We start from the raw sequence: 15,525 nt of genomic DNA on the forward strand, positions 1-15,525 counted from the left end.
ATTAATATAAATATTGCATATATAAATAAACACATAATTGCATAAACAAACGTTTTCATACTATCAGATGGAAACATGCTGAAGATTGGTTTGTACATGATTATCAAAATCAAAAATACATGAAATTCAGAGGCAAACAAGTAGAAATCATGACGGATAACGAAGATTATGGCTATATGACCGGTCACATCATTGACGGAAGAAATTTGCTACCAGCGACAGGCTATCTAGTGCTTGTTTGGGAAACCATTGGAATGATGAAGGATAAAATACAAACATCAATACCAGTAGTATTTCAAAATATAAAATTTATTCGAGCTACTCATTTATATATTAAACGATGGCCTTGTTAATTTGACAATTGTGATACAGAGAAGTATGTATAAAATTTTATTCTTTAAAAAAAAATAACTTTAAATAATATTACAACATGTAGCATTCGATGCAAAATTATTGTAGAAAGCGGCAAATTTGAAGTCACCGAAGAAGACAGCGTTGTTGTAACAGGTGAAGTACACGCTGTATCAAATGCCGAACAAGAAATGGTGCCGAATGATCTGTTGTCGGTAGATACTGACGAGGAAGAACATATGACTTCTCGAGACATTTACAAGGAATTAAGGCTACGCGGTTACCAATACAGTGATGCATTTTGTGGCTTATATAGCGCATCAGTCTCAGGCAGCAAAGGACACATCACTTGGACAGGTAATTGGGTGACATTCATGGACAACATGCTGCAGATTTCTATAATTGGAAAAGATACCAGAGACTTATATATTCCAAGTATTGAAAAATTGGTAATTAATCCTGCACTTCACGCATCAAAATTGCGGGACATGACATCCGAAAAAGATAAACGTAAGTATCTTACATACAATTAAATAACTATTGAAAACATTATTATTTAAAATGTAATATTTTCTAAATTGCCTTATTGCAGAGGTACCAATACATGTATATAAAGAAATAGACGTAATTAAATCAGGTGGAATAGAGATACGTGGCCTGAAAGCTATCTCGATATCTCGCCGAAAACCAACCGGAGATCCCGTCATCGAAGAACATAAATTTATAACTTACCAGGATCGCGCTGATATTTCGTTAAATGAAGCAATTCGAATATCAACGCAGCTGGCGCTAGAAGACCATCAAATCATTAAAGCAACAGCCATAGAGCTAGTGGAAGATACAGATGATGTAATGTTAAAAGATCTATCATCAACGTTACTGATTGAAGCTCTTGCTGATATTCCTTTAATACAAGCAAATGTTGCTATACTAACATCACCAAATCGTTTCAATCCAGCAGAACTGTCTTCAAATGTTTCGATCGCAGATTTGAACAATCCACTTATAAGCGACAAAGCTTTGATAGCTACAGGATTTAATCTTTTGACGAAACATCAGAATTCATTAGAAAAACTTTTGCCGCTTTTGAGAGATGGCGGTTATCTCTTAACACGCGAGAAATGCAATCTAAATAACTATGAAACATATTTGAGTGAATATGCATTAAATGTTATTCTGGAAAAGCGTACGGATAAAGAAATAATTATACTTTTGAAGAAAAAGGTTATCGTATCAAAAACAATTGTCGTCTATATAAATAATAATAATTTTAATTGGCTCGAAGATTTAAAGCAACTTGTAGACGACGAGAAAAAACACGATGGCAATAGCAGAATTGTAATTGTTGGGGAGGGGGACTTTAAATGCGGTTTATTGGGTTTTATTAACTGCTTGAGGAAAGAGCCTGGTGGAGAGTTGGTTAGAGGTGTGCTTATTCAAGACAAACATGCTTCTAAATTTTCTCTACAAGATCCGTTCTATATGCAACAATTACAAAAAGATATGTTTGTCAGCGTTTTGCGACCTAATAAAACTTGGGGATCTTACCGACATTTGCGATTACCACATTCAGAAGTCGAATCCGTAAATGCCGCCTATGTATGCCAAACGGTATATAAAATTACCATTTGCCGAACTTTAGATAATCTATCTATCTTTACATAATCTATCTATTGTCTATGTGCTATTGACACAATAATATTGTGAATTATTTTGTTTTAAATATTTTTAAAATTTTACTTAAAAGTCTCGCACACTTTATCTAACGAATATATTTATTTGTTTATCAAATATTTTTCTACAGGTTCGAGACGATTTAAGTTCTTTCTGTTGGATGGAAAGCGATATATCTGTCGAATCTCAAGCCAAAGAAATAGTATGTGTGGTCTATTCGTCCATCAATTTCAGAGATGTAATGCTAGCAACTGGCAAATTAACATCGGATTTCATAAAGTCGAATCGGCTTCAGGACACGAGTCTGGGACTGGAATATGTAGGATACGTTGTCAATGGACAGCGAGTTATGGGACTTTCTGACAATAAGTACATAACTATATAATATATGTATATGTGTTTAATTTATTGTAGAACATTTGTGAATAATAAACTTGGTGTTACAGTCTTACATGATTTACACAAATTTATTCTATTATAATAAACAGATAAAATTGTTATTTTGTTTTTATTCATTAGCAAAAATCGTTATTTTATACTTACACAATCAATAATTTAATTTATTTAAAAACAAAAATGTTATGTTCTTAGGTGCATAGCGAATGTTGTTGTACGAGATAAAGATTTATGTTGGAATATACCCGATTCATGGACATTTGAAGAGGCGGCCACAGTGCCGTGCATTTACAGCACGAATTATTATGCCTTATATCATTTTGGAAAAATGAAGAAAGGTGATAAAGTACTTATCCACTCTGGCACTGGTGGCATTGGACAATCAGCTATTCATCTCGCTCTTCAGGAAGGATGTCAAGTGTTTACTACCGTGGGCACTGCAGAAAAACGTAAATTCATCAGAAAACTGTTTCCGGCTATTCCCGATGAACATATTGGATATTCGGGGGACACGAGTTTTGAGGAAATGATAATGAAACAAACAAACGGTCGCGGCATTGATATTGTATTAAACTCATTGGCGGAAGAAAAACTTATAGCGTCTGTTCGCTGTTTGGCAAAGAGGGGTCGTTTTTTAGAAATTGGAAAGTTTGATATTTTATCCAACAATCCTCTAAGCATGTCTTTATTTCAAAAAGGAATCAGTTTTTATCCAGTTCTGTTGGATGCAATGTTTACCAGTAATCATAAAAATAAATCTCGGTTATCGAAATTAATGGCTGAAGGTTTACAAAATAGAAACATTAAACCTATTCAGACGACAGTTTTTCCTAAGACAGAAATTGAAGCAGCTTTCAGATACATGGCAAGCGGTAAACACATGGGAAAAGTATGTTTACGACAATTAAACGTATATTATAAATTATTATTAAAAAAGTTGTGCGTAATATGTAATAAATTTCATATTTTTAATACAATGATATGTTTATAGATTATTTTAAATATACAAGAGGATGTTAAATCTTTGGATTCACCTGTTCTTGCACACCGTCGTTATTACTGTCTCAGCGATAGAACTTACGTTATACTAGGCGGCTTGGGTGGATTTGGTTTAGAGTTAACTGACTGGCTGATACTTAGAGGCGCTAAGAATGTCATATTAACTTCGAGAATTGGAATAAAGAATGGCTATCAGCGAATGAGGATTGAATTATGGAAATTGTACGGTGTAAACGTGCAGATAGTTAAAGACGCAAATCTTGCTAATCTCGAAGAATGTGAACATTTCCTACAAATGGCGGAGAGACAAGCACCAGTAGATGCAATATTTAATCTTGCTGTGGTGTTGAAAGATTGTATACTTAAGAACCAAACCATAGAAACTTTCACGGAATCTTTCATGTCGAAGGCTTGGACGACACAGACATTAGATAAAGCATCTAGAAAGATCTGTTTAAAACTTCGACATTTTGTAGTGTTTTCTTCCGTTTCTTGCGGAAGAGGGAACGCTGGGCAAACTAATTATGGAATGGCCAATTCCATCATGGAAAGAGTGTGCGAAAAAAGAGCGGAGGAAGGACTACCCGGATTGGCAATTCAATGGGGAGCTGTAAGTGACGTAGGTCTCGTCGCTGACATGCAGGAAGTCAATAAAGAGTTAGTTATCGGTGGGACTCTGCAACAGAAAATATCTTCCTGCCTTGTAGAACTCGAGAAATTTTTGCTCCAAAACCGACCGATCGTAAGCAGCATGATCGTAAATGAAAAGAAAATGGAGTTATCCGGATTAGACAACATGGTGGAAACCGTTGCTAATATTATGAGTAAGAATTAACAAACAGATTTTTTTTTGTTATAACATACTTAGAACGTGATAATTTTTTAATGTATTATTCACTTCGATATCACAGCATCCCAAAAGTCATTGTTGCACGCACAAATACGTACACAAACACATACATCCTTGCACGCACGCTTGCATGTTGAATATATTGTCAAACTTTTTTTGATAATATATAATGAGTCATTATGTGGTTCTATGAATTTTGTGTTACAGATATAAGAGATATGAAAGTAATAAGTCAAAGTACACCTTTGACTGAACTTGGAATGGATTCCATGGTTGCTGTGGAAATCAGACAAATTTTGGAACGAGAATTTGATGTCTTGCTCACTTGACAAGAAATACGAAACCTCACATTTGCAAAACTGAGTCAAATATGTAATGCAAACGTTAATAATAACGAGACACAAACTGAAGCGTCAACTGATAAGAATATGCCGGATCTTACGAAAGAATGGAATTTGTTATTTGGTATTTTAAAAAATCAAGATTTTGTTTCAGAAATTTGTTTAGATCTTCAAACCAACACAGAGGATAACTCGACTCATGTATTTCTTCTACCAGGACTTGATGGCTGCGGAACAATATTTAATCATTTAGCACCAAGAATTAAATTTTCGGCAACATCTCTGCAATATTGCAATATTCAAGCTGCGAGCACTATATCCGAGATGGCTGATTATCTTTTAATGGTATGTAATTATAATTAAATGTTTTTTAAAAGTATATAATCACAGTTATTAATAATCTGTATTGTTTTTATTCCAAATTTTTATTTAATGCTTTGCTTAACTATGCGTTTAGATTCCTCAAAATTTATATTTTTCATGTTATATTTCCAAAATTTCTTCCGTCCTACTTTTTTGTTTTTATAATTATTAAAATTATTAAATTTTTCTATGGGCGTGGAGACAATTTTATACCGTATTTATCCATAACACTATTATTATCGGAAATTGGATTTTTACCGTGCTATCCGTGCATCATGGTGTTCTAACAATTATATTTGTTACTATTAAAACTTATATATAGTCATATGGTTTTGGAATAGAAAAGGGCTTTTAGCTGATAGATGCAAAAGTTGCAAAATAAATATATTTTTGTCTTTGTTTTTTTAGTGCATATCATCACGATTAAAAGACAAAAAAAAAGTTGTAATAACAGGATATTCTTTCGGTTCTATACTTGCAATTGAACTAGTAAGAAGATTGGAGGCTGTGGGTACTAAAAGTCGATTAGTTCTCATTGATGGTGCTCCGAAATTTGTAAAAATGCATTGTGAACTCTATATGCCTAGCTACATGAGCGATGAAGAACTTCAGATTAATATTATGATCAATATTGTCAAGATTTATGAAACAAAAATCAGTGAAGAGGTATAACTCTATTTTTTATTTTTTTTGAACTAATTAAATTAATATATTTTTGATTGCGGATATTTTAAGTATGACTCATTTTTTACTGCCAGTTTTATACTGTAAATATTTTTCATTTTATAATAAGTTGATTTTAAAAGTAGGACGCATAATTTGACAGGTTTTATTGGAATTACAAAAATGTGAAACTTGGGAAAAAAGATTTGAAATTTTCGCCAAATACTTTTCAAAAGTAAATTCACTTCTGTCACGCTCAAATTTGCAAACACTGTATACAACAATTTATAAACATATACTGGCTATTCGACAATATGATTCTTCTACATTACCGCGTATTAAATCACCCATAACGTTGTTAAAACCTACGTTGTCATATGCACCTGAACTCGAAGAGGATTATGGTTTGTATAAGGTATCTTGACAAAACATTTTATCAGTATTCATTATTTAATATACCAAATTTTACAATATTTTTTATAAAATTTAATACGTTTAAGATAACTGAAAACAAGATAGTAGTAGAACACGTCGAATGTAATCACGTGACGATCTTAAGAAACGAGAAAGTGGCGGCTGTAATTAATGAAGAAGCGTTTTGATGTAAGTAATTTTATTATTGATGTTAATTAGAACTATAAAATCTTATTTAAAATAATTGTTATCACTGTTTCTGAAGTCACATGCATTACTATGATTAATTTTGCAACTATGTGAAAAATTTTTATTTAATTTTTTTATCTTATATGCTATTGATTGCACATTAAAAAAGTATTATAAAATAACAAGTAAAATATTTTGTTATTTTGATAAATATATGCATGTAAAATTTTATGTACTATATGAGTTCTATTTATTATTATTAGTGCATTTGCATAAAATATACCATTGCCATGTCTCTACTTAAACCTATTATATTTCAGAATGTGCCTTACGCAACCGTAACAGACGTACATTTTTTCGCTAACGGGTGAATACGGAGTCCAACTTGTTAGTCAAACGGTTTATGAGATATACAACGATGACAAAAGGATAGATTTTGTATCTTCTATGATAGCATCGTACTTTAATTTTGTTTTAGATAAAGAATTTAATATTCTTTACTAGGAACGGAATTTTGTGTAATCTTTTGAGGTGGAGGAATGTGTTTATAGTTAAAATACAAACTGTGGTTTAAAAATCATTTAATTTTAGAAATAATAAAGTTGTTGTTATTTACTTGAGGTATATTTCAAATGTAAACAACTAAATAAAATATATAAAAAATAAAAAGAATGAAGTTTTTATTAATTATTTGTATTGGATTGATTAAAAAGTTTCTTCAGATTTGTCGATGAAAATAAATGTAAAAATTATTTTTTAATTATTTTTAAATAATTTTAAATATTTGAAAGTTATTTTGATGACTGTTTATGAAAAAACTTACAATATAAATGTAGTAAATGTTTGATATACTTGATGTAGTACTATATAGGTACATATACTATTGCCCCCTCCAGTGTTACAAATGCCTGGAGAAGGGGCACGTGCAGGCCAAATGCCCCTCAGGCAGTGTGGACCGTAGCAAGTGCTGCTACCGCTGCGGCACTGAGGGGCACGAGGCGCGAACGTGCACAGCACCGGCGCGCTGCACCCTGTGCCACGAGGTTGGTCGCCAGGCCTCCCACCGAATGCTGGGCCCGGCATGCAAGGCCCCGAAAAACGGGGGCAAAAGGAAGAAGGGGGGGGCTACTCAGGCGCCCCCACCCCAAAATGAGGGGAAGAAGAAGGAGCAGGCAGCGGCGAATCTGCCTGCCCTGGAGGGGCCCTGCCCCCCTGAAGCAATGGAGTGCGAACCAACAACCTCGCAGTGTCCCGCAGTTGAGGACACGAGGATGATCAGCCTGCAGGAGTGAAGGGTTTCGTGGACCCGGAAATGTCCACAAAACTCCTGTAGGCGAATTTGAATCACGCCCGTCAGGCCCAAGATCTTTTCGTTCAGGACCTAGACGGGCGTGACGCAGGGCTAGGTGTGGTGGCGGAGCCGCACAGCGTGCCCGACTCAAATCCCAATTGGGTCGCGGCCGCTGACGGCTCCGCTGCCATTGTAAGAAGGAACTCCCCGTGCTCCCCCCCCCTTATCCATATTGGAAAAGGGGAGGGGATATGTCATCGCGCGGTGGGGTTCCTTTCGGGTGGTGGGAGTATACGCCCCTCCCAGTATGTCTCACCCCGACTTCCTACACCTACTGTGGGAGATGGGTGGGGGCATACGCCGATGCCTCCCCCATCCAGTTCTGGTGGCCGGGGACTTCAATGCCTGGCATAAGGATTGGGGTTCCCGGTGCAATGGAAGAAGGGGTGAGAGCGTGAAGGACTGGGCGGCGGAGCTGGACCTCCTGCTATTAAACAGGGGGTCCAGAAGCACGTGTGTGCACCCCCGTGGGGAGTCCATAGTCGACCTGACGTGGGCCTCCCCGCGGGCTGCGCAATTGGTGGAATCCTGGAGGGTGACAGACACCGAGTCCCTGTCGGACCACCTTGTCATAGAGGTGGTCCTGACAGCCACCCCCAGGAGCGTGCTGCTCCGTCGCAGGAGGAAGGGCGATAAGCTCCCACGCAGATGGGTCCTGGCCAAACTGGACCAAGACCGGTTGGAGGCGGCGGTCTTAGTGGAGACGTGGTCGGATACCCCCGACCACGTCGAAGCCGAGGAGGAGGCCGCCGCGATCGTGGGCATGGTCACGCGTGCTTGCGACGCGGCCATGCCCCGATCGAGACCCGCCCCTCGTCGGGCGGCGTATTGGTGGTGCGAGGAGATCGCGGAACTCCGCAGAGCGGCCAACTCGGCCAGACGCGATCTCCTCAGGGCCCGACGAAGGGCGGGTGGGGACGACGATGAGACTGCAGTGGCGCGCGGTGTGTACCTTGCCGCAAGGTACGCGCTGTGGTCAGCCATTAGCAGGGCCAAGGCCAAGGCCTGGGACGAGTTAATTGCGGAACTCGACAGGGACCCATGGGGGCGTCCGTATCGGATAGTCTTAAACAGGCTAAGACCGGCGGCGCCCCCCATCTCGGAGACGCTAGATCCGGAGTTTCTCGGTCAGGTGGTGGAGACCCTTTTCCCCGAACGGGATGTTAACATCCCCCCGAAGAGGGACCCTCCCCCCTGGTCCGAGGACCTGGACATTACGGGAAGAGAGCTCTCCGAGGTAGCAAAGAGACTGGGGGCAGCTGGTAAGGCCCCCGGTCCTGATGGGATCCCTGGTAGAATCTGGGCCTTGGTTTTTGGCGGAGTAGGGGCTCGCCTGAGGAGGTTGTTCAACACCTGCCTCAGGACGGGCTCCTTCCCCTCGGCGTGGAAGATGGCCAATCTGGCCTTAATCCACAAAGAGGGGAAGCCGGCGGAGCAGCCTTCTGCTTATAGGCCGATTTGCCTGCTGGACGAGGTCAGCAAGTTGTTCGAAAGAATAATTGCTGACCGAATCGTCCAGCACCTGTCGCGGACCGGTCCCGACTTGAGTGAGGAACAATTTGGATTCCGGGAGGGTCGCTCGACCACAGATGCAATTATGCACCTGAGGGCCCTCTCGGACCAAATTGTAGGGGAGGGAGAGGTGGCGTTGGCAGTGTCCTTGGACATTGTCAACGCGTTTAACTCCCTCCCCTGGGACTGGGTGGGGGTGGCCATGGAGCATCATGGCCTCCCCCAATACTAAAGGGACGTAGTCTGGGACTACTTCCGCGGCAGGACGCTCCAGTACAAAGACCAACTGGAGCGGATAAGCAGAAGGCCTGTGCACTGCGGGGTTCCACAGGGGTCAGTTTTAGGCCCCTTTCTGTGGAACCTCGCGTATGACAGAGTGCTCCGTACGGCGCTCCCCCTGGGCTGTCGTCTGTTATGTTACGCAGACGACACACTGGTGGTAGCCCGGGGGAGAAGCTGGGTGGAAGCTCGGGACGCGGCCAACACCGCAACCCGAGCGGTCGTATGCTCCATACGTACCATGGGACTGGAGGTCGCCCCACAGAAGACGGAGGCCCTGTTCTTCTACGACAGGGCCAAGGGGCATCCTCCCCCCATCCAAATGTGGGTGGGGGAAGTCCGAGTCCCGGTGGGGACCCAGATGAGATATCTGGGCCTCATCCTGGATGGGCTTTGGGGATTTGAACAGCACTTTGTGCAAATCGTCCCCAAAGCGGACAGGATGGCGGCAGCGTTAGGCCGTCTCCTGCCCAACGTGGGTGGGCCGAACGTTAGGGTTCGGCGTCTGTACGCCAACGTCGTGCAGTTGGTGTCCCTCTACGGGGCACCGGTATGGGCCGATAAAGTCCTGGCCAGTCGGCGCATTAAAGCGATCGTGCATCGCCAACAGCGTCGGCTGGCCTCAAGGATCATTCGGTCCTACTGCACGACGTCGTTCGTGGCGGCCACGGCCCTGGCGGGCCTCCTCCTGGTCGAGTTCATGGCGAACTCGTACGCTGAAGTGTATCGGCGTACGAGGGACCCTAACCGCACCGGGAGCGCCCGTCTAAGACCAGGGGCCGTGGACAAAATCAGGAAGAGTGCCCGTCGCAGTGCTATATCCCAGTGGCAGGAGGCCATGGCGGATTCTGCGACGGGCAGATGGACCACCCACGCCATCCAGCCCTGTCTACCGGAGTGGGTAGACAGGCGAGGACGAGGACTTGAGTTCCACCTGACACAGGTACTCACCGGGCACGGTTGCTTCGGTGACTACCTGTGCAGGATTGGTAGGGAGCGTACGACGAGATGCCACCACTGTGCGGCCGGTCGGGACTCGGCGCAACACACTCTCCAAGAGTGTAGCGCATGGGACGAGGAGCGTCGGGTCCTGACCGCAGTGGTCGGCGGAGACCTCTCCCTGCCAGCAGTGGTTAAGGCCATGCTGGAGGGAGAGGAAAAATGGAGGGCCGTCTCCTTCTTCTGCGACAGCGTAATGCTGCAGAAGGAGGAGGCGGAGAGAGAAAGAAGAGGGGAGGCGGTGGGGAGAGGAGGATGATCCTCCTCCTCAACCACCATTATAACCTCCCTGTCCCCCTAAGGGGGGCAGATAGAAGCAGAGCCTCCCTGGACGATCCGGGGAGGACTCTTGCTAGAAAGGGCCTCATTAGCCCTTTCACATAGGGCAACCAGCGGAGGAGAGGAAGAATACAACCTGGAATTTCTGGGATTGTACCTCTCCTCCGAATTAATAATGGGCAGTAACAGCCGAAGGAGGGAGGATAATCTCTCTCCCTCGGAGCTCACACAGGGCAGTGGCCGGGGGGGAGGAAAGTACCAGCAATTGTTGGAATTATACCTCTCCTCCGGCGTGTGGGAGGACTTTCTCTCCCACAGAGAATGGCCAGAGAGAGAATGCCGAGTTTGTCGGCACCACACATCTTCTCTCTGGCGGGGGGTCAGCTGGGAGCGGGGGCTCCCGGCTGACCTCAGCCCCCCACCAATCACGGGAGGGCGGGGAAAGGCCGAGATAGCCCGGTCTTTCCCGGTAAAAGATGGCAACTACAAGGGAAGGGGGACTTGAGACCCCCCTTCCCCCGAGATGAGACCGATAAACGGTCAAGACCGAGGGAGGGTGAGATGAATGCCGCTGGCGATGCCTCACCCTCCCTCCTTATGGTCTAGGAAGGCTATCGGCAGGGGTTTTAGTGGGTATGCCTGGGACATCTTCCCAGGAGAATCCCACATAACCCACGGGACTCCCCCCGGATCTCGTGGGTATCCATAAAGGATTTCCCCTGCCTCATCAAAAAAAAAAAAAAAAAAAAAAGGTACATATACTATTCAATAAATTAATTGGAATTGTAAAAAAGATTGTTTCTTTTGCATTTATGTTTTTATATTTCTTTTATTCAATGTACGGTAATATTTTCAACTTTACGTCTGCTTTTGTAAAATTGTTTGCAAAATAAACATTTCAAATTTATGTTGATAACGCGTTTATTTTCACAGTATAAGAACATTACACTTGCTTGAAGAATATGTCAAAAAAATATATTTGCATCAAACTTTTCAAAAATACAAATTATATACTATTAATTTAAATTTAATAATTAAATTCTGCAAATAAAAACAGTTCACAAGCACTATGTGCCACGCTATATTAAAAAATTTTCTCAACTTTTCAATTATTATTATTATGCAGAATTTTAAAACAAGAATTGGTGAATAAGTATACATTTTTATTTATTACTTTTGAAGAAATTTTTAATAAATTCTTTTCGAGTATCCAGGTAGAAATTTTGTCTGGAAACAATCAAGGCCCTATATATTTTTTGAAAAATATTTCTGGGATCCAGATGGAAAATCTAGCTAGGGCCTATAAAGTTTGGGACGCCTAAATCGAACAGGCTATCACTGAATTCTGGTCGGCCCTATATTACGCCCGGAATTTGTCCAGAAGATTTATCTGGAATTTTGCTAGGACCTATAATTTTCCTAGATATTTGCTTGGTTTGAACTATAATAATTTCTATAATCCAGTCTGGTCCAAACTAAATCTAAATTTTTTTTCTAAAACATTCCCTGGAGTCCCAGCTGGGCCAATATACAATTAATTAATAATTAAACATATATATATATATATTATGTATTAATAAAAATAAACATTATTTATGTAGCAAAGAAAATATTACTATTTGTCTCAACAATCCAGCCTATTTCTTATATAAAACACTCCTAAGCCAGAGCTATGGGCGGCTCGGCCGCCAGCGGCCGGGCGGTAATGGATGATCAAAAAGCGTGGTCTCGGGAATCGGCCCGAAATGTGCAACTAATTCCGAGCGCTGTTCAAGATTAATAATTTATACTTTAAACTTTGCTATCAAAGTTAGCATAATTTACTACATTAATGTTAAATGATGACTTTTGTAATTATTTAATATTGATGTGGTGAATGTTAAATAATGAAGAATGTTAAATAATGACTACAGTTATTATTTAGTATTCACCAGGGTCATTAATGTCGCACATCCGTCTCTCGTTTTTCGTCACCGCATATCTAAAATTTTCTTTCCTTTCTCGTTCTCACAGTTTCAAAAGAAAACAAGATTTGGAATCATTAAATACTGTAGAAGTGGCATACATCATATATATGTATATTTTTTCAAACATTTATATATTAACTTAATCTGTGTATTTAAAAACAGGCATTTCTTAAACTCCAATAGCACTTACTTCAAATCATCATATATTTTATATTTTTAATTTTCGGACTTTTTGCCAGAGGAAACTTTAATCAGCACCACCTAAACTAAAACATATTTCAATTTCAGCCAATTTGATCAAACCCACTTTTTTCATATCAAATGTCCGAGGTCCTTTATAATTGTGTCCATCTTTTATGATATTAAATATGAATGTAATTCGGTATCCATTTTTTAAAAGAATTCTCACTATCTCTGTTAAATTCTTTTGGTGGGATTAAATGGTGGGTGAGATAGTGAGATGGCTTTATCTTTATTGAACTCATAATCACGCTTCTTTTTACGTAATCAAATGTTGACAAAAGAAAATTAAAAATCTCCCCGAAAATGGGTTTTTTTATATCAGTCAAACACAATGCATCCATCCTTGACAATCAATTCCACATCCAGAAAATTCAAATGGCCTCCCTCATCTATTTCTATTGTCAATTGTATTCTTTCATGATATGAATTGAAAATCTGTAACATTTGATCCATATAATTTCTCGGAGCAGCTAGAATTATGTCGTCCACACATCTGAGATAAAACGGTGGATGAAATGTGAGCTTATTTATCATTCCCTCCTTTATGTCACATAGAGTCATAACAGTGTCAGCGATGATGGGTGAGAGAGAACAGCCCGTAAAACTTCCAAAAAGTTTGATTATAAATGTTACCGTCAAATATAAAATATGTGGAACTTAATATAAATCTAATGGCGCATGTAAATTCATCTTGAGAAAATGTTGTGTTTTTGAAAATAAGATTCCAATTTTTTTGATACCAGAAATTGCTAGTTCAGTCGGAACATTAGTGAATAATGACATCACATCGATATTTGACTACAATGACACTACATTTTTAGTTTAATTCTATCACAACAATACACAAAAACATTGTTAGTTAAAAATTTTATTTTTATGTGTCCATTATACTTGAATCGGCCGAAATTGTTAGAAACTAAAAAATCAATCAGTTCTACCCCAATAAATAATCGAAAAATCTCCAAAAATAATTTTTATTATTTTTGCAGTACTATAAGTGTTATTACCTAACATTTTAAACAAAAAATGAAAAATTTTCTTTAACCCCTTGACCTACACGCTTTCTTCCAATTGCTCGGGCCATAGTAAACAGGAAGGTTGGTCGCGCGTCGAGCCATTCAGCTGCTCAGCCGTGTGCCTGAACTTACGCAAAATGTATGCTTCTTATGACATGTATATTTCGGCGCCACGAGTCAGACTCGTGTTGTTCTCGTTTGTCCCGAATAACACGCCACGAGCCAGGCTCGTCTTGTTTACATTTGGTCCGAACGAAGTACCACGAGTCAGACTCGTGCTTATTGCTTAGGGACCAAATTCCTTACCACGAGTCTCACTCGTGGTTGTAGGTCAAAGGGTTAATGAAAATACCGACATTAACATTATTCAAAGCATATCACGGTTATACGATCAGATTCGGAAAATAAAAAAAATTAAAATCCGCTGAAGGCACACACATTTGATAGCAGTTTCAAGATTTAAAATGATTCACTCCGAATTAAAATACGATGATTTCTCATGGAGTTACAATGCTTTAAAAATTGTTGTATTTAAACAATTTTTCTTGATTTCTTAATTGTTGTTTATAGAGAATTTTGTATTTATATTATTAAACAATTTAGTCTTATATAATAAATATTTACTAATAAATAATATTAAATAAAAAAATTATAATACAACCAATAAATTTCAATTAGACATATTTTACTTACGTTACAAAACTAAAAAATGGAATTATTAAATGTATGTACATACGGTTACAAAAATGACTTAATACATGAACTAGCAGGTGTGAATTTCACAAACCAATTCTAATGTGCCGTGACCCGCCTTGACAAATTCATAATTAAGGCAATCCTGTGTCAATGTGTACAGCGGAAACGATACTATATTCGTAAGTTTAAAGTCCCCCAAACTTGACGAAATGGCTAATCACGTCAACTTGCTTATAAAAACTGTGCTTCAGCGCTTCATCGCCCAGTCTTCAACGATATTCAACATTACAGTAACACAGTGCATTTTCAAATCCAAATATCATAAAAAGACATCGCAACAAGTAAAAGTAAATAAAATAAGATAAGTATATTTGCATCTAATTTTCTGCATTAGTATATCCAATAAAACAATTAAAATTATGGGTACCGAAGAAACATATCAATCGTACATTAATACCGAATTCAGTGACGAAATTGTTATTTCTGGTATCGCTGGTAGATTCCCAGGCTCAGACAATATAAAACAATTACAAGAAAATCTATTCAACAAAATTAATCTTCTTAAAGCAAATCATTCTCGATGGAATATAGGTAATTAATTTATAAATTATAGTTCTGTATTTATATTTAACTGAGATTAATGGTTTTTCATTTGTCATTAATTACAGTAGATAATTCAACATTTCAAAGACATACTTTAAACTATAGGTTTACAATAATAAATATACAAAACACAAAACAGTTACAATTTACAAATATATATTTGATAGAGCATTCAAACTTACCAACTCGCATGGGAACAATTAATAATCTGGAAAAGTTTGATGCTGATTTTTTTGATATATCTTTCAAACAAGCAAATATACTTGATCCTATGATAAGAATGTTACTGGAACACACTTACGAAGCAATTGTCGATGCAGGGATCAATCCAAAACAATTA

The 15,525-nt window shown here is 39.4% G+C and overlaps 1 pseudogene; it reads left to right on the forward strand.

Moving 5' to 3' along the window:
• Nucleotides 1-6,844, forward strand: part of LOC105679904 (fatty acid synthase-like) — a 31,873-nt pseudogene extending 25,029 nt beyond the window's left edge.
• Nucleotides 6,845-15,525: the final 8,681 nt, after the last annotated feature.

The sequence above is a fragment of the Linepithema humile genome, chromosome 1 (genome assembly GCF_040581485.1).
Source record: "Linepithema humile isolate Giens D197 chromosome 1, Lhum_UNIL_v1.0, whole genome shotgun sequence".
NCBI lineage: Eukaryota > Metazoa > Arthropoda > Insecta > Hymenoptera > Formicidae > Linepithema > Linepithema humile.